This window comes from Aegilops tauschii, chromosome 2 (genome assembly GCF_002575655.3).
Source record: "Aegilops tauschii subsp. strangulata cultivar AL8/78 chromosome 2, Aet v6.0, whole genome shotgun sequence".
In the NCBI taxonomy this organism is placed as follows: domain Eukaryota; kingdom Viridiplantae; phylum Streptophyta; class Magnoliopsida; order Poales; family Poaceae; genus Aegilops; species Aegilops tauschii.
The window spans coordinates 18092616-18111700 of record NC_053036.3 but is presented as its reverse complement, the minus strand read 5'-3'; the positions used below and the strand labels follow the sequence as shown (position 1 = coordinate 18111700).

General features: G+C 43.9%; 1 non-coding gene across 1 annotated transcript; it reads left to right on the top strand.

Annotated features, from left to right (window-relative positions):
• Positions 1–3490: 3490 nt before the first annotated feature.
• Positions 3491–5769, top strand: LOC109780976 (uncharacterized). The gene is made up of 3 exons (XR_012201622.1): positions 3491–3971; positions 4429–4500; positions 5153–5769. It is a non-coding gene; the product is annotated as an uncharacterized protein (transcript).
• Positions 5770–19085: the final 13316 nt, after the last annotated feature.

Here is a 19085-nt window from a genome sequence, read left to right as displayed (position 1 = left end):
TCCTTTTTCGTTTCTTTTGGGCTTGCTTGTGCTGAGGCCCCAGCAAGTGTATCGTGTGGTCGTTGCTTTATAATATAAAGCGGGGGGGGGGGGGCAACCCTTTTTCGGTAAACTGTCACGGACCAACACCGACCCAGCCGGCGCCACCCAAGGACAGTGCAAAGCCCAAGACCGACCCAGTCGTCCCAACGACTCCGGAAGCCCAACACGCGTGTTACCGGAGGCCGTGAAGTGTTGTTGGTGCTCTACTCTCCCGATCTCATAATATAAGAGTGTTTTTGACACTATGTGATGGAGGGAGTAATATACAATTATCTTTCTACTATTAAAGTGGAGTACGTAGGTAGTTTTGTTTTGTTTGGTTACCTCGTTCCCCCATCGATCAAACGCCCTAACATCCTCCCTCAACAATTTTTATTCTAGAAAAACCCAACTCTTGTTCTCCGTTTGCGAGCTCGGCGGCCGGTCCATTTTGCGGCACGGCGGCGTTGCCTGCGGCGGCGTGGTGGTGGCCCTGCCTCGGGCAGCGGCAGCTGTAGGCGCGGCGCGGGCCTGTACCGGGAAGGGCGGCGGCTGCGGTCGACGGGCCATTGGGCGTCGGATCGGCAGTGAAGGCGTGGAGGCCATTGTGGTCTGGTCGGCGGCGCCTCCGGTCAGATATGATCTGGCCGGTGCAGCCGGCGGTGGTGGCCATCTCCTCCGTCAGAAGTGGTCGGCCTGACGTTGGATGGTCAGATCTCAAGATCCGTCATCTAGCTCTGGTTGCGAATCGGGAAGACATAGTTGCCGGTGAAAACCGAGCCGTTGGCGGACGATGGTGGTGTTTTGCGCCTTTACCTTGATGAAGACATCGTCGTGTAACTGTTGTCGACCCACTCATGCTGCTTTGGGGGAAACCTAGGATTTGGTCTACCAGATCGGACGATGGCGGTACTACTGTGCCGTTTCTCTCTTGGGAGCATCTTTTATGGAGCAGCACTGGAGCACAGAGGCAGGAGGTGGAGCGGCTTCGTCTTGAACGGAGCTTCGGTGGAGCTGTCAAGTCATGTCTGGCCGACATGTGCTACTCTGAGTCATGCCTGGTTGGCAGGTGCTACGCACGACGGATCTTCCAGAGTCTTTGTCTCTGGATAGACGAGTGCAGGGCGGTGGCACCGTTGGGTGCCGTGGTGGCGTCGACGGATGTCTGGTCTGGCAAGGATGATGCGGATCTCTCTCCTTGAGATGGGTCAGTGGTCCGATGAAGATGGCGGCGTCTAGAATGTATGCATGCGGTGTGCTCTTTAGGTAGGCTGCACCGGCTATTGGTCCCGATACATTATGTGGATGGATCGGCGACGACACCGATTTTAGATATGGGGAGTGAGAGCAATCCACATTATTGAGTTTGTAGGTGTGAGTGGTGGCTTCGGGTGGATTGACGTATGTTCTTGTCAGACCTTTGTGGAATAATTAATAAAGATAACTGCATGCATCTATTGATGTAGAGGCCGGGGGTTTAACCTTCTTTTCTAAAAAAACAAATTGCTCCACCAAGTCCTATCTATATCGGTCCTCTCTCCTCTAGGGTTGTGCCGCCCCATGCCTCCTCCGCCTATAACCAGCGAGCATTCTACACCATTACAACAGACCCCGTGACTTTCTCCTACATAACCGTCCTCTCCCCAAGGAGCTTGCAGAGAGAAGACAAGTGGTGCGACAACAGCAGGAGGTGGCCTGGAGGCACAGGGATGGTGTTGCCTGCAATCGGTGGCCTTCTCCATGGGCCTGCTACAGCGCGGCGAGGCTGATGCGCCGCGACGGATCCTGCACCGTAGGCGGTTGCAGGGAATGGACATAATGCCCTAGCGGAGGCCGTCAGCATACGCTTGACCCACGTCATCGATCCGTGGCACGTGCCGCGTCATCGAACCGAGCTGTGTCGGTTGGCATACCTCATCGACGCGGGGGCATGGCAGGCTGTTGGCATAGCTTTGTATTATCTGTTTTTCATAATAAAAAATTGTATTTTTATCTTTTTTTCTAAATTAAAATTTGATTAACTTAAATGTGCCTTATCTAAACAAACTCATAGATAAATTATATATCGATATGGTGAAGAATTTTTCATAGATTATGAATATGTAGTTTGTATTTGTTTTCTAGTATGTTAGTAATGTGACCTCATGTTCTTTTGCATATAGGTCCCTATACTTTATTAAAATCACAAACAATTGATAATTACATCTATTTTGACAAAATTTTATAGTGCGACCCCCCTCACGGACGTCGCTGTCGCCGTCGCACGGAGGGGGGAAATGGCCACGTCGGGCCGAAGGAGGGAAGAATCTTGCGGTGGGTGGGGCCCGGACCGTGTTCGGGGGTGTACCTATGGGCTGGCCTATCACAACCAGGTGAAAAGGTCCATCGGGCAAACCCTGTCAAGCGAAAGTCAAAGGCCTGGATCTGTTGGTCAACCGTGCTAGGGTTAGACGGGACGGGCGACTTGGGGGGTAGCTATGCCGCCAGGTCTTGCGCTGGGTCCTCTTACATGTCTGGAAGTGGGGGTTGCAGGTGCAAGCACCCGGCACGCGGCTCCGGTGTGTAACCCCCCTCACGGACGGCGCTGCCGCCGTCTCACGGAGTGGGGAAACGACCACGTCGGGCAGACACGAGGGAATCTTGCAGTGGGTTGGGCTCGGACCGTGTTGGGGGATGTACCTATAGGCTGGCCTATCACAACCAGGTGAAAAGGAACATCTGTCAAACCCCGTCCGGTGAAAGTCAAAGGCTTAGATTCGCCGATCAACTGTGCCAGGGTTAGACGGGACGGGGGAGTTGGGGTGGTAGCTATGCCGCCAGGTCTTGCACTGGGCCCTCTTACACGTCTAGAAGTGTGGTTGCAGGTGCAAGCACCAGGCACGCAACTCCGTAGTGTGACCCCCTCACGGACGTCGCTTCCACCATCTCACAGAGTGGGGAAACGACCACGTCGGGCAGACACCTAGGGAATCTTGCGGTGGGTTGGGCTCGGACCGTGTTGGGGGATGTACCTATGGGCTGGCCTATCACAACCAGGTGAAAAGTTCCATCGGTAAAACCCCGTCCGGTGAAAGTCAAAGGCCTAGATCCGTTGGTTAACTATGCCAGGGTTAGACGGGACGGGGGACTTGGGGGTAGCTATGCCGCCAGGTTTTGCGCCGGGCCCTCTTACATGTCTGGAAGTGTGGTGACAGGTGCAAGCACCCGACACATGGCTCCGGAGTGGGACCCCGCTCACGGACGTCGTTGCCACCGTCGCAGGGGGGGGGGGGGGGGACTCTCGGCCAGAAAAGTATATATTACGACGGGTAGAATGCAGTCACTTTGTTTTTTGTGAGAACTAATATACATGTGTAAGATTTATGTGTTAGAAAAAGTGCAACATAAAATAATGTAAGGAGATAAAAAAAATGAAAATACCCTTGCCGTCGGCGTATATGTACCCGTGGCATACAGACGTGCCGTCGGCATAGCCTAACCTTATCATTCCAACTCCTCCTCCAACCGTTCTCCTCCACTCGTTCCCTACAACTCGCTCGATCCCGACCCTGACCCCGAATCCACCCGCGCCGCCGCGGTCTCCACCCGCTCTCGCCCTAGCCCCACACCGCCGCCGCCCTAGCTGGCCACACCGCTGCCTCGCCTCAGCCTCTCGACCTTGGCTGCTGCTCCACCCCTCCACCAGAGGCCCTAGCCTCTTCCCCGGCTGCTGCTCCGCCCCCCTCCACTGAAGGCCCCCCTCCGCCGGACGCCCTCCCGCTGGAGGCCCCGACCTCTTGCCCGGCCACTGCTCTGCCCCCCTCCACCGTCGCCCTCCCTACGGGGGGCCCTTTCCCTCACCCCTCTCCTAGCCCAGCTCTGGCCGCTCGTACTCTCCCGCTGCACCCGTGGCCGCGGCGTCATCTCCGGTCACACGCTGCGCCCGCGCCCCTCTTCCGACCCTGGCCCCGGTGAGCATTCTTCACTTTTTTTCATGTTTTTTCTTCTTCTTGGTACTGTTTGTTAGGTGGATGGATACAGGTATTAATAGATGGATGCATGGATGTTGTTAGAATAATAGATGGTGGATGGATGGAATGTTGGTGAAATTTTTCAGAAACTTAGTTTGTCATAAATTTAATGTTAGGTCATGTTGATGAATGGATGTTGGCCAAGTTAATTATAGATGGATGGATGGATGGTTGTTGGTCAAGTTAGTGTTAGGTCATGTTGATTCATAAGACCGTTTATTTGCCATTTTGTAATTTAAGACCCCAAATGAATATCATAGTTAAGGAAGCAATTTGAGAAGATATTTTTGGAGCTATTTTTCAATTTGATATGTTGTTAAAAGCTATATGATATGTGATGGTCTAAATTTTTAAGACATTGCAATTTACTGATTTGTGGTGTGGCATCTCTGAGTAGTGATAATCGACGTCGGAGAGGTTGGCCCCTGATCGTTCCTCCGCTGGTTAACTACTTCCTCTACAGCCAAGGGTGAGCTACGAATTCCCCTTAACCTCCTCTTCTATTTTTGGTCGCGTAACCTAGATGTCTCCTGTCCAAAAGGGTTGCATCAATAAATATCCATTCAATTGCATATTTATCACCGCAACTCTTTCGGATTATCCAGTGTTTTCCATGGACAGCCCGAAAATGTGTAGATTGGGTACGTTCTCCATGCTCTACCCGATTCCGAGACAGGATTTTGGCAGCGCCTCCCTATTTTTTTAGCACATTCTCTCGGCTATTTGCCAAGACGTGTATCTAGAGAACAACGGGGAGGTGATGCCAAAATTTTGCCTCGGAACGGGATAGAGCATGAAGAACATACTCAATGTACACATCCTCAGGTGGGATTAGGACCCATCTTTACCTATTAGAGATGTAGGTGGATTCAATGTCGTCAACGCGGTAGAAAATAAAAATTTATGTGATTAATTTAAATGAATCCTTAATTTTGTTGTGTGTCTCCCAATAAAGTAGAGGATGGCAGATAATCAGTGGATGTACAGTGGTCTTATCCGTCGGAATCGAGTAATGATGAGTCCATTTTGCATCATGTTTACCTATTGTTAGTTACCATGTTTTTATGCATAATAATGCTTTATGGAGTAATTCTAATGCCTTTTATGTCATAATATGAAAGGTTTACACAAAGAGGGAGAATGCCAGCAGCTGCAATTCTGGACCTGAAAAAGCTACGTCAGAGTTACCTATTCTGCACATCTTCAAATGAGCTGAAAATTTACGGAGAATTGTTTTCGAATATATGGAAAATACTGGAGCAAATAACTACCGGAGGGGGCCACCCTGGTGAGCACAAGACACCAGGGTGCGCCTGGGCCCCCAGGCGCGCCCTGGGGGTTGTGCCCTCCTCGGCCCGACTACGGTACCCATCTTGTGGTATATAAATCATTTTGAGCTAGAAAAAAAATAAGAGGGGGACTTTCGGGACGGAGCGCTGCCGTCTCAAGAGGAACTTGGGCAGGAGCACTTTTGACCTCCGCCGGGGGAACTTCCCTCCGGGGGGGGGGGGGGGGATCATCGTCACCGTCATCACCAACAACCCTCTATCTTTGGGAGGGAAATCTCCATCAACATCATCAACAAAACCGTCTCCTCTCAAACCCTAGTTCATCTCTTGTGTTCAATCTTTGTACCGGAACCTCAGATTTGTGCTTGTGGATGACTAGTAGTGTTGATTACATCTTGTAGTTGATTACTATATGGTTTATTTGGTGGAAGATTATATGTTCAGATCCATTATGCTATTTAATACCCCTCTGATCTTGAGCATGATTAACATTTGTGAGTAGTTACTTTTGTTCTTGAGGTCACGGGAGATATCATGTTGCAAGTAATCATGTGAACTTGATATGTGTTCGATATTTTGATGATATGCACGTTGTGATTCCCTTAGTGGTGTCATGTGAACGTCGACTACAGGGCACTTCACCAAATTTGGGCTTAAGGCGATGCATTGTGGAGTAGTTATTAGATGATGGGTTGCTGGAGTGACAGAAGTTTAAACCCTAGTTTATGCGCTACTTTGTAAGGGACCGATTTGGATCCAAAATTTTAATGCTATAGTTAGATTTTATCTTAATACTTTTCTCGAAGTTGTGGATGCTTGCGAGGGGGTTAATCATAAGTAGGAGGTTTTTTCAAGTAGAAAAGCACCTAAGTACCGGTCCATCCACATATCAATTATCAAAGTAGCGAACACGAATCGAACCAACATGATGAAAGTGACTAGATGAAATTCCTGTGTACCCTCAAGAACGCTTTGCCTATTATAAGAAACTGTTTTGGCCTTTCCTTTGCCACAATAGGATTGGGCTACCTTGCTGCACTTTATTTACCATTACCGTTACGTGCTCGTTACAAATTATCTTGCTATCAAACTATCAGTTTCCGACAATTTTAGTGCTTGCAGAAATTACCTTGCTGAAAAACACTTGTCATTTCCTTCTGCTCCTTGTTGGGTTTGACACTCTTACTTATCGAAAAGACTACGATTGATCCCCTATACTTGTGGGTTGTCAAGACACTTTACTGGCGCCGTTGGCGGGGAGTGAAGCGCTCTTGGTAAGTGGAAATTGGTAAGGAAAAATTATTACTATGTGCTGAAATTTATTGTCACTTGTTACTATGGAGAATAATCCTTTGAGTTGTTTGTTCGGGGTATCTTCACATCGACCAGAACCACAATTAGTTGCCCCTTAACCTACAACACCTACTGAAAATATTGGCTATGAAATTCCTGCGGGTATGATAGAACAACTGCTAGCTAATCCTTATGCAGGAGATGGACCTGAACATCCTGGTATGCACTTGATATATGTGGATTAAATTTGTGGATTATTTAAGCTTGCAGGTTTACCCGGAGATGAAGCTAAGAAGAAGGTTTTCCCTTTATCTTTGAAGGGAAAAGCATTGGCATGGTATAGTCTATGCGGTGATATTGGATCTTGGAATTGGAATCGATTGAAAGTGGAATTTCACCAAAAAAAATTATCATATGCATCTAGTTCATCGTGATCGGAATTGGCCTCAGGAAGGAGAAAGTATCGCTCTAGCTTGGGGGAGACTTAATTCAATGATATATTGATGTCCAAATCATGAGCTCTCAAGATGAATTATTATTCAGCATTTTTATGCTCGGCTTTCTCATGATGATCGATCCATGCTTGACACTTCTTGTACTTGTTCTTTTATGAAGAAGACTTTCGAATTCAGGTGGGATCTTTAAAAAAAATTAAACGCAACTCTGAAGATTGGGAACTCGACGAAGGTAAAGAGTGAGGTATTAAGCTTAAGTTTGATTGTGTTAAATCCTTTATAAATACCGATGCTTTTCACAAGTTTAGCACTAAATATGGACTTGACTCTGAGATAGTAGCCTCTTTCTGTGAATCATTTGCTACTCATGTTGATCTCCCAAGGGAGAAGTAGTTTAAGTATCATCCCACTATTAAAGAACAAATTATAGAACCATTAATAGCTAAAGATGAAACTATCATTTACAATGTTGATCCAGTTGTGCCTACTACTTATATTGAAAACCACCTTTCCTCGTTAGGATAAAGGAACATGCTAAGGTTTCAACTATGGTTCGCAAAAGTAATATTAGAGCACCTAGACCTTAGGAAAAAATTAAAGTAGAACCTATTTTTTCCTATGCTTATAGATCTCCTGGTAGAAAATATTGATGGGCATGTTATGTACTTCTGTGCTGAAGCTGCTAGAACTGCCAAACCCAATGAAAAGGATAAACATAGACATGTTGTTGGCATGCCTGTTGTCTCACTCAAAATAGAAGATCATTATTATCATGGTTTATGTGACTTAGGCGCTAGCGTATGTGCTATTCCTTTTACCTTATATCAAGAAATTATGGATGACATAGCACCCGCTGAAATAGAAGACATAGATGTTTCTATTAAACTTTCCAATAGAGACACCATCACACCACTCGGGATTGTTAGAGATGTTGAAGTCTTGTGTGGGAAAACAAAATATCCGACTGATTTTCTAGTCCTTAGTTCCCCACAAGATAATTTTTGTCCCATTATTTTTGGTAGACCTTTCTTGAACGCCGTTAATGCTAAAATAGATTGTGAGAAACAAACTGTCGGTGTTAGTTTTGGTGATGAGTCTCACGAGTTTAATTTTTCTAAGTTTAGTAGAAAACATCATAAGAAAGAATTACCTAGCAAGGATGAAATAATTGGTTTTGCTTCTATTGTCGTGCCTCCTACTGATCCACTAGAACAATATTTTCTAGACCATGAAAATGATACGCACATGCATGAAAGAAATGAAATAGATAGAATTTTCTTTGAACAATGACCTCTGCTCAAACACGATTAGCCTATTGAAACTTTAGGAGGTCCTCCTCCACCTAAAGGTGATCCCGTGTTTGAGCTAAAACAATTGCCAGACACTATGAAATATGCTTATCTTGATGAGAAAAATATATATCATCTTATTATTAGTCCTAACCTTCAGAACATGAAGAAGAAAGTTTATTGAAAATTCTGAAGAAGCAATGAGCTGCTATTGGGTATACTCTTGATGATCTTAAGGGCATTAGTCCCACTCTATGTCGGCACAAGATTAATATGGAACCTGATGCTAAACCCGTTGTTGATCACCAACGTCGCTTGAATCCTGAAATGAAAGAAGTGGTAAGAACTGAAATACTAAAGCTTCTGAAAGCAGGCACAATCTATCCCATAGCTGACTGTAGATGCGTAAGTCCCGTTCATTGTGTCCCTAAGAAGGGAGGTATTAATGTTGTTCCTAATGATAAAAATGAACTTATTCCACAAAGAATTATCATTGGCAACAGAATGGTAATTGATTTTAGAAAATTAAATAAAACAACTAGAAAAGATCATTACCCTCTGCCTTTTATTGATCAAATGCTAGAAAGACTATCTAAGCACACACACACTATTTCTTTCCTGATGGATATTATGGTTTTTCTCAAATATCTATTTCACAACTTGATCAAGAGGAAACCACCTTTACTTGCCCTTTTGGAACTTATGCTTATAGATGTATGCCTTTTCGTTTATGCAATGCACCTGCTACCTTTCAAACATATATGACTGCTATATTCTCCGACTTTTGTGAAAAGATTGTTGAGGTTTTCACGGATGATTTTTCTATTTACGAAACTTCTTTTGATGATTTCTTATGCAACCTTAATCGAGTTTTGCAGAGATGTGAGCAAACTAATCTTGTCTTGAATTGGGAGAAGTGCCACTTTATGGTTAATGAAGGTATTGTCTTGGGACATAAAAATTCTGAACGAGGTATTGAGGTGGATAAGGGTAAAGTTGATGCAATTGAGAAAATGCCATGCCCTAAAATATTAAAGGTATTCGTAGTTTCCTTGGTCATGCTGGTTTCTATAGGAGGTTTATTAAAGACTTCTCTAAAGTTTCTAGGCCTCTTACAAATCTTTTACAAAAGGATGTTCCATTTGTTTTTGATGATGATTGTGTAGAAGCTTTTGAAACACTTAAGAAAGCCTTAACTTCTGCACCCATAGTACAACCACCTGATTGGAACTTGTGTGATGCTAGTGATATGTTGTTGGTGTTGTTCTAGGAAAAAGTGTTGATAAAAAATTAAATGTTATCCATTATGCTAGTACAACTCTAGATAGTACTGAACGAAATTATGCTACTACTGAATAAGAATTTTTAGCAGTTGTGTTTCCCTGTCATAAGTTCAGATCCTATATTGTTGATTCTAAAGTAACTGTTCACACCGATCATGCTGCTATAAAATATCTTATGGAAAAGAAAGATGCTAAACCTAGATTAATCATGTGGGTTCTTTTGCTACAAGAATTTGATTTACATATTATTGATATAAAAGCAGTTGAGAACCCCGTAGCTGATAACTGATACGTCCATTTTGCATCATGTTTACCTACTGTTATTTACTATGTTTTTATGCATAATAATGCTTTTTGGAGTAATTCTAATGCCTTTTCTCTCATGATATGCAAGGTTTACACAAAGAGGGAAAATACCGGCAGCTGGGATTCTGGACCTGAAAAAGCTACGTCAGAGTTACCTATTATGCACATCTCCAAATGAGCTGAAAATTTACGGAGAATTAGTTTGCAATGTATGAAAAATACTGGGGCAAATAACTACCGAAGGGGGCCAACCAGATGGGCACAACCCACCTGGGCGTGCTAGTCCCCCCAGGCGCGCCCTAGTGGTTTATACCCTCCTCGGCCTACCTCCGGTGCCCCTCTTCTGGTATATAAGTCTTTTAACATAGAAAAAAAGGAGAGGACTTTGGGACGAAGCGCCATGGTCTCGAGGCGTAACTTGGGCAGGAGCACTTTTGCCCTCTGGCAGAGCGATTCCGCCGGGGAACTTCCCTCCCGGAGGGGGAAATCATCGCCATCGTCATCACCAACAACTCTCCCTTCTTTGGGAGGGCTATCTCCATGTCTTCAACATCACCATCTCCTCCAAAACTCTAGTTCATCTCTTTTGTTCAATCTTTGTACCGGAACCTTAGATTGGTGCTTGTGGATGACTAGTAGTGTTGATTACATCTTGTAGTTGATTACTATATGGTTTATTAAGTGGAAGATTATATGTTCAGATCCATTATGCTGTTTAATACCCCTCTGATCTTGAGCATGATTATCATTTGTGAGTAGTTACTTTTGTTCTTGAAGTCACGGGAGAAATCATGTTGCAAGTAATCATGTGAACTTGATATGTGTTCGATATTTTGATGATATGTATGTTGTGATTCCCTTAGTGGTGTCATGTGAACGTCGACTACATGACACTTCAACTTATTAGGGCCTAAGGGAATGCATTGTGGAGTAGTTATTAGATGATGGTTTGCTAGATTGACAGAAGCTTAAACCCTAGTTTAGGAGCTACTTTGTAAGACTGATTTGGATCCAAAAGTTTAATGCTATGGTCAAATTTTATCTTAATACTTTTCCCATAGTTGCGGATTATTGTGAGGTGGTTAATCATAAGTATGAGGTTTGTTCAAGTACGAACAGCAGCTAGGCACCGATCCACCCACATATCAAATTATCAAAGTAGCGAACGCAAATCAAGCCAACATGATGAAAGTGATATGGTGAAGTTCCCGTGTACCGTCAAGAACGCTTTGCTTATTATTAGAGATCGTTTTGGCATGTCCTTTGCCTCAAAAGGATTGGGCTACCTTGCTGCACTTGATTTACCATTACCGTTACTTTCTTGTTAGAAATTATCTTGTTATCAAACTACGTATTACCAACAATTGCAGTGCTTGCAGACATTACCCTTGCTGAAAACCGCTTGACATTTCGTCCTTCTCCTCATTGGGTTCGACACTCATACTTATCGAATGACAACGATTGATCCCCTATACTTGTGGGTCATCAAGGCTCTTTTCTGGCGCTGTTGCCGGCACTCTTGGTAAGTGGAAATCGGTAAGGAAAATTTTATATAGTGTGCTGAAATTTATTATCACTTGTTACTATGGAAAACAATCCTTTAAGGGTTTGTTTGGGGTATCTTCACCTCGAACGGAAACACAATTAGTTGCCCCTCAACCTACTGTACCTACTGAAAATATTGGTTATGAAATTCCTTCGGGTATGATAGAATAACTGCTAGCTAATCCTTATGCAGGAAATGGAACTGAACATCCTGATATGCACTAGATATATGTGGATGAAATTTGTGAATTATTTAAGCTTGCAGGTTTATCCGGGGATGAAGCTAAGAAGAAGGTTTTCCCTTTATCTTTGAAGGGAAAGGCATTGGCATGGTATAGGCTATGCGATGAAATTGGATCTTGGAACTGGAATCGATTGACAGTGGAATTTCACCAAAAATTTATCCTGTGCATCTAGTTCATCGTGATCGGAATTACATATATAATTTTTGGCCTCGTGATTGAGAAATTATCGCTCTAGCTTGGGGGAGGCTTAAGTCAATATTATATTCATGCCCCAATCATGTGCTCTCAATAGAAATTATTATTTAGAATTTTTATGCTCGGCTTTCTCGTGATGATCAATCCATGCTCAATACTTCTTGTACTGGTTCTTTTATGAAGCAGACTATTGAATTCAGGTGGGATCTTTTAGAAAGAAGGTAAAGAGTCAGGTATTAAGCTTGAGTTTAATTGTGTTAAATCTTTTATGAATACCGATGCATTTCAAAAGTTTAGCACTAAATACGGACTTGACTATGAGATAGTAGCCTCTTTTTGTGACTCTTTTGCTACTCATGTTGATCTCTGTAAGGAGAAGTGGTTTAAATATCATCCCCCTATTAAAGAAGAAATTAAAGAACTAGTAATAGCTAAAGAGGAAACTAGTATTTACAATGTTGATCCAGTCGTGCCTACTACTTATATCGAAAAACCACCTTTCCCTCTTAGGATAAAGGAACATGCTAAGGTTTCAACGGTGGTTCGCAAAAGTAATATTTGAGCACCCAAACCTGCTGAACAAATAAAAGTAGAACATAGTGTTGCTATTGTCAAAGATCTCCTGGTAGAAAATATAGATGGGCATGTTATTTACTTCTATGATGAAGCTGCGAGAATTGCCAAACCTGAAGAAAAAGATAAACATAGATGTGTTGTTGGCATGCCTGTTGTCTCAGTCAAAATAGGAGATCATTATTATCATGGTTTATGTGAGTTGGGTGCTAGCGTAAGTGCTATTCCTTTTAACTTATATCAAGAAATTATGAATGACATAGCACCCGCTGAAATAGAAGACATAGATGTTACTATTAAACTTGCTAATAGAGACACCATCACACCACTTGGGATTGTTAGGGATGTTGAAGTCTTGTGTGGGAAAATAAAATACCCTGCTGATTTTCTGGTTCTTGGTTCCCCACAAGATGACTTTTGTCCCATTAGCTTTGGTAGACCTTTCTTGAACACTCTCAATGCTACTATATATACATTGTCATAAACATATTGTCAGTGTTAGCTTTGGTGATGAGTCTCACGAATTTAATTTTTCCAAGTTTAATAGACAAACCCATAAGAAGGAATTACCTAGTAAAGATGAAACAATTGGTCTTGTTTTTATTGTCGTGCCTCCTACTGATCCACTAGAACAATATTTGCTAGACCATGAAAATGAAATGCATATGCATGAAAGAAATGAAATAGATAACATGTTCTTTGAACAACGACATCTGCTTAAACTCAATTTGCCTATTGAAGCTCTAGGAGGTCCACCTCCACCAAAGGGTGATCATGTGTTTGAACTAAAACAATCGCCCGACACTTTGAAACATGCTTATATTGATGAGAAAAAGATATATCATGTTATTATGAGTGCTAACCTTTAAGAACATGAAGAAGAAAGATTACTGAAATTCTGAAGAAGCACCGCGCAGCTATTGGATATACTCTTGATGATCTAAAGGGCATCAGTCCCACTCTCTGTCAGCACATGATTAATATGGAACCTGATGCTAAACCTGTCATTGACCACCAACGACGTTTGAATCGTAAGATGAAAGAAGTGGTAAGAACTGAAATATTAAAGCTTCTGGAAGCAGGCATAATCTATCCCATAGCTGATAGTAGATGGGTAAGTCCCGTTCATTGTGTCCGTAAGAAAGGAGGTATCACTGTTGTTTCTAATGATAAAAATGAACTTATTCCACAAAGAATTCTTACTGGCTATAGAATGATAATTAATTTCAGAAATTAAATAAAGCTACTAGAAAAGATCATTACCGTCTGCCTTTTATTGATCAAATGTTGGAAAGATTATCGAAGCACACGCACTTTTGCTTTCTTGATGGATATTCTGGGTTTCTCAAATACCAGTTTCACAACCTGATCAAGAGAAAACCACCTTTATTTGTCCTTTTGGAACTTATGCTTATAGATGTATGACTTTTGGTTTATGCAATGCACCTGCTACCTTTCAAAGATGTATGACTGCTATATTTTCTGATTTTTGTGAAAAGATTGTTAAGGTTTTTGATGTAGGGTGAAACCCTAGATGGCCGATCTTTCACGAAAGGAGCGGATCCCTATGAAGAACGCGATGAACACGAGGGGAAACACGAGGGAATCACGAGGGGAACACGAGAGAAATCACTCAACCAACAAGAATAGATCACACATGCGCTAGATCGATGAACACAAAGGTAAGATACAAGATCCAAAGTCAACAACGGACGATACAAACGGTAACCGGTTCTTATCCGTAAGGAGGTCTTGATGGGGGTCTTCTCCGTGAGGAGGTCTTGAATCCAACGGGAATCTTCTCCGTAGAGGGGCCGCGGTCTCTCTCGTGGAGTAGATCCGATATGGATGAGCAAAGCTCTATCTCTAATGAGCTACTACTTTGCCAACCCTCAAATGGAGGAGGAGGGGGTCTATATATAGTGCTAAGCCACGAAGGGGTAAGTGAGGGGCGAAGGGGTACACGGGTTGCGGCCAAGTCACGCACGCAGGCGGGGTCCAGATGATCCGGATGGTGGCCCGGATGATCCGGGCGTGGGGGTCCGGATGATCCGGGCGACCGTCCGGATGATCCGGCTTCGAGGAGCAGGCTTCGGGTGTCGTGGCTGCGGGATTACCCGGATGATCCGGGAGGGCATCCGGATGATCCGGCTGAGTCCGGATGATCCGGAGGGAGGTCCGGACGTCCGGGCTGACGCCAGCAGCTGCTCCATCTTCTTCTCGTTTCTTCCGTCTTCTCTTCCATGCTTGGCCTTGGTCCTTTGAATCTCCATGGTCATCCCGTATGAGCCTGAGTAAACACAAGGTCCATGCATGAGGTAGTAACCATGTCTTGTATGTGGGAAGATACGGTTCGAAGAGGAGTGAGTTCACCTTGTGTCCCATGGCGTATGGTCGAGGTCTTATCGTATGTCCTTTTGGGGCTTGGGGAGTAGTCGAAGTGTACATGGGGATGATCGTGGGATGCACCGCATCATCTCCGCCCCCTGGGAAAGATCCGACCTCGGATCGTGATCCTCATCACCATGGAAACGGTTGTTGTGGACGGACTTGTAGTTGGACGGAGTTGAAGACATTGCGCAATCCAAGTACTCCAAGGTGTCGCCGGAGTGGTATACGCAAGAAGAGCAAACACAAACGACACCCGGAAATTCAATGGTTAGCACACAGAAGGTGTCCATCAAATAAGCATGAGTCGTCCAAAGGAATTGTTCATGAAAATGCATGAGATGCTTATCCAAATGATGTAAAATGACATGTAAAGCATTCATGGGAGCAAAAGCATTCATTGTGCACACAAATGTATTGTGGATGTGATCAATGCAACCACGGTGCAAAATGATGTCATAGTTAGACGGTTTATCAATAGCATGAATATGGCAATGTATGCTCAATATGATTATGTTATCATGCAATTGATGGTAGGCAATGTGATAATTATGTATGAATATGCCATCAAGAAAGATCACAACAAATTTGCTAAGGAAATGCACAAGCTCATATATCATGGATGACATAGAAATACAAGATGCAACAAGTCAATCATAAGGTGAGTCAATCCATGCATAAGATGCAAATTTGCTATGGGTATGATATGTCCATCGAGCATGACATATGGGAACACAATCAACAAATATGTATGTGTTGGTGCAATGTGTCAAAGAAGTGTTCATGTACCAATGCTCGATGTCGGGGCATTCCTCAACTTGAAGGTCCATAGGTTCCATCTCCAATGTTGGTCCTCCATCCAATATATGTAGCATGTAGACAAGAAGGAGACAGCAATGAAAGCATGGCCCATCCAATATGCATATTTGAAGAGGGCTCAAAGGGAAGGAATTCACCTTTAGGAGTTTCTCAAGGATGATGGAGTTGCGCATCTTGTATGCCTTCACATAACCAATATGTCTCGTTATGGTACCGCCTTGTGAATCCTTCAAAATGAAAGAACATGACAAACACTCGGAAAAACAAATGAGGTTAGCGGAAGTGCAAAACCTATCATTCGTGTGGTAGGATACCCAACAAGTGTATGCATCATGCTCATCATAAGGAAGGACAAGGGAGCATGTCATAGTATGGAGGCATATGATGCGAGAACAACCAAATACAATAGGCTCAATCAAACAAGCATGCATCACAAGTAAAGTGTCCAAGTCTCCACGATCAATAAGCATAGAAGGTTGGCACTCAATACAAGGTGGTATGAGAGATGAAACTAATGGAGACAAGAGACAATGATCATGACAAATCAAGTGAGAGGCATCAACATATATGTCATCAACCCAAGAAAGTGAGTAAGAATGGAACATGGGTGATGCAACCAAGCAAGTAATCATAGTTATCAAGTCAAGCAAGCTAGTAGTGCGAAGATGCAACGTACTAGAGGTAATCATGGCAATCATGTCATGTGTGCAAATAGTGGGCATGAATAATGCACATGACATATCACAAGTATGGAAGCAAGATATGAGCAAAATAGCATCAATGTATCGGCGAGAAGCCATATGTAAATAGCAATGGGACATCATGACTCTCCCAACACAACAAGCATGAATAGCATGAGGCACATGATAAACATGGCAATAGCAACAAGTATCTCCACCAAGCATGTAAATACACATAGGAGTAGCATAATGGTGAATCATGGGTAAGTGCAAGCAAGGGCCACAATTGCATGGCAAAGGCATAGAAGCAAGCATAACATGCAAAGTGAACACGAGAGAATGGGCATAAGGTGACAAATGGTAAATAGCCCATAGCCGTGTGAGAGCCAAGTAAAAGAGATGCGCGTAATCCTTGCGCGAAGGGAATGGTGGAAAGGATAGTCCACGAGATCCCAAATCATCGTTGCTCTCAAGACTCGTTTCGTCAACTCTTGGGATTGAGAGGTTGACGAGTATACATGAGTACCTACACAAGACAAAGGCAAAGGAAAAATTGTGTGTGCGTGGTAGATGTACACATCATCCATCATGATGCGCACATGCATGTGTTGGTTAGCACAAAATAGCCAATGCTCAAATAAATGAGATGCGTGATATAGAAACATGTCATCCATCATGATGGGTTTGTTATTATGTATAGCATAATGGAGACTCAAATTATGTAATGCATCATGGGAAATATATAGAGCATTGTTATGCGTGGAATGCATATGGTGCAAGCAATTATGAAAATCATGCAAAGTATGGAATGCTTCAAAATCTCCTAATATGTATGAGGAAACTATGGGGGTCTCCTTATGAGCATTTGTAGAAACATCACATGGAGAATATTGACAACATCCAAAACAAAGCATATTTGGAACAATGTGATCATGGCATGGCATAGTAGATGAATTGTGCAAATCATGTAAAGGAAGCATGGCAATACCATCGCATGAAAAACAAAAGCCAATGACCATCATCTCGTTATGTATGCCATAAGTGCAAATGGGATTTATCTTAATGGGGCATGCATAGTTACTATGTTGAGATTGAAATGATGCAATATGGGATATCTCACTCATAGCATATGACAAGTTCAATGGATTGTCAAACATAACGTGACCAATAGAATTTTCACATGATATCCTATGGAGCATAACATCACAACTAGGCAACTCAACATGCTCATCATCATATTCATCATAAATAGGTAAGCATGACATGAGGAAGTCGCACTAGCATGAAGCATGGGAATAGGTGTGTCAACATCATGCAAGCAATCATTGGTGAGATAGTCCACTAGTGGGACAAGAGAAGCACCATCACCAATGTTACCTTTGGAGCATCGCTCATGTGTTTTCGGTGAGGTGTTGAAGATCCACTCGTTGTCATCTCTATCTTGATGGAACCATGTGGGGGGTTCATCATCGTCCACCATGGCCATCGGTTTTCCCATTGGAGGTATGGAATCGTCAAGGATAGGCATGTCGTCATGTAGGAGACCTAGTACCAAAGAAGAAAACACACTCGGAGTAGAGGTTAAGTCGTTAGAAATCATAGTGGCCTCACATGCCGTGTCAACTACCTCACTCACTAAGTGTTGTGGCTCACTCACTCCCAATATGATGCTCTCACTCGTATGGTTGGTGGAGTCACTCAAAAGGCTCTCAACCTCACATAGGATGCGTGTCATGCTCTCAAGTGTGGGGGTAGTGATGGTCACACTCATCCTCTCATAGGAAATGCTCTCGATGTTATGTATGGTGAAGTCACTCATGTCACTCATGGTGGGGTGGCTCTCCTCACATGGAAATTGGGGCATTTCTTCATTTGTGGGTGTCGGAGAGGTGTAGGTGCAAACGTCTCCATGCTCAACTCCTATCGCCGCCTTGGTTGAAGGGATAGTCCCATGCTCAACCTTCTTGTCACCGTCGTGTGGTTGGAGGCCCATATGATGTGGCACCTCGTAGCTCGTCTCCATGACCGAAGGGAATTTCCCATGCTCGGCCATCTTCCTTGAGGGGCTTCCGAAGATGGAAGTGTCGCCCTCGCTCGTGGGTGGTCGCCTTGTTGTTGAAGATGTCGATGTAGGCGAACTCACGGGAAGTAGGCGAAGATGCCGTACGTCCAAAGGCGAAGATGCCTTGATAGCACTTGGCGAAGATGCCGAAGTGGTTGTTGTAGCCGTAGCTCCATCTTGGTGGTGCTTGTCTCGCGGTCTTCTCTTTTGCTCATGAAGTTTGGACTTGGCGTGAAGTAGGGCTTGTTGGGACTTGTGCGTTTGCGCTTGTGGAGCATCTTCATGTTGATGGTGTCGTTGTCGCACTTGAGCTTGTAGTAGATGCCGTTCGTCGTCGTCGTGCATATGATGCTTGGAGGTGACTTGCCCTTCATGACGATGTGGATCACGAACGTGATGGTGGTCGCCATGGAGATGTGGACGTGGACGACTTGCGCTTGTATCGCGTGGGCGCTCCGAAGATGATCGACTTGCTCGCCGCCGCCTTGAGGATGATGAAGGGGAAGAAGACTTGTAGTCGGCCACCATGTCTCGTAGTTGATCCTTTAGCTCGCCCAACTTGGTGTCGATGTAGTCCCTTTTCCTTGCTTCGGAGTGTTGTATGTCGATGGCAAGGTTGTCGAGGCGCTCTC